The sequence below is a fragment of the Scylla paramamosain genome, chromosome 17 (genome assembly GCF_035594125.1).
Source record: "Scylla paramamosain isolate STU-SP2022 chromosome 17, ASM3559412v1, whole genome shotgun sequence".
Classification (NCBI taxonomy): domain Eukaryota; kingdom Metazoa; phylum Arthropoda; class Malacostraca; order Decapoda; family Portunidae; genus Scylla; species Scylla paramamosain.
In genome coordinates, this window is record NC_087167.1 from 14,288,240 (window position 1) to 14,290,000 (window position 1,761).

The window sequence follows — 1,761 nt, forward strand, 5'->3', positions numbered from 1 at the left end:
ATTCAATCGTTTGCACCCACACATACACACACACACACACACACACACACACATACACGCATACACACGCAGGTCCATAACACCCACTGCCTTCCAATGCTCCACTAAGACGAGGAACCAATTCGCCAACCGCAGCCTTCAATAATCGGACGAAGCATAGTCTCGTTCAAGGCTCTAAAAACTCCACCCAACAGCCGTTCCCGATCCACGTGCACGACCACCGCCACTGCTCCACGACCGCCAAACGACCGACGGAACAGCAGACATACAGAGAGGGGGGCAAAGAAAGGAACGACGCAGGACAGTGACCAATACTTATCAAGCAAACAACGGAACTAACAGCATGAGAGAGAGAGAGAGAGAGAGAGAGAGAGAGAGAGAGAGAGAGAGAGAGAGAGAGAGAGAGAGAGAGAGAGAGAGAGAGAGAGAGAGAGAGAGAGAGAGAGAGAGAGAGAGAGAGAGAGAGAGAGAGAGAGAGAGAGAGAGAGAGAGAGAGAGAGAGAGAGAGAGAGAGAGATTAAAAGGGGAAAGATGAGTGTTTAGTCTCGCAGGGGAGTATAGAAAGTGAGAGTGAAAGGGAGAGGGAGAGAGAGAGAGAGGGAAGAGAGGAAGGAAATTGGCAGTGTCTGTATATTGTTATATTGTTATGAACTGGACTCACAGCCTCCTCCATTCTCTCTCCAATAGTTAACGAGTTGAGAGCGAGTGAACCAGTGTCGCCCCACATCAACCTGCCGCCTACAGCCCCAGCCTGCTCGGCGCTACCTCCTCTCGTGTCGACAGCGTCAAGTGGCTTTGTCCACCTGCTGCGACGCCACGGCCTGGAAGGGAGGCTCAAGGGCGAGAGTGCGAACAACAACATGACGCCAGCCCAAGTGAGCATGAGCATCAGGTGAAGGAGTGTTGACGTCTTCCCTACCACGTCGGAAATGATGCTGGATCCCAAAGCATCTGATGCTAGGATGCAGAGGTCAGGTGCACCCAGCCTCCGCCCTCCCGTGATGAAAAGTGCATGTTTCCAGGTGAGATGAGGGGTGAATCAGGGAGGAGGAGCAACACCAGCCGACGGTGAGGAGAGGGAGGAGGTCGAGGCGGGGCCGGCCTGCTACCTCGCCGCCACGCTATTGATTCCACGCCATTTCCATGACAATTGTTTTAAACGCGTGACCGCTCCAGTGGCCCCCCGCCCGCCCGGACAACGCCCCGCCCGCCGGCCCGCCCACCCGCCCTGCCTCGTTGCCCTTTGCGGTGGGCGAATATTACTATTTTTTCCCTCAGCAGTCTTGTCGAGGTAGTTCTCGCCTCCCAACACGGCCCATGGAGGGAAGGCGCGTCGTGTTCGGTCTGCAGGGCGGAGGTAACACCAGCCAGGTAATTCAGACCCAATTCCTCGAACCAAACGCCCAATTAGTGTTTCTAAAATTATTCCGGTCGTCTGCGTGGCTGCCCGCCGACACAATTACTGATGTGTAGGCGGCGACGCAGGAATAACGCGACCTCCACCACCCTTTAAGCGCCTCCGTCTTCTCTCGCAAGCTGGTTATTGCAGGTGATCTCAGGTACACCTTCGCTGGGTAGCACGAGAGGCTGTAAGACGTTCTCTATCCCATGTTGGCTCTCCCTCAGCCTGTTCTCATTCTTTCTGAGTGTATGGACAACGGGAGGCAAGGGACAGGCGTGAAGATGCAGTGGAGCTGAACCTAAACGAAGCAGGATAAGAGGAACATTATGATAAGAGGAAGTACGCCCATTACACCGGGA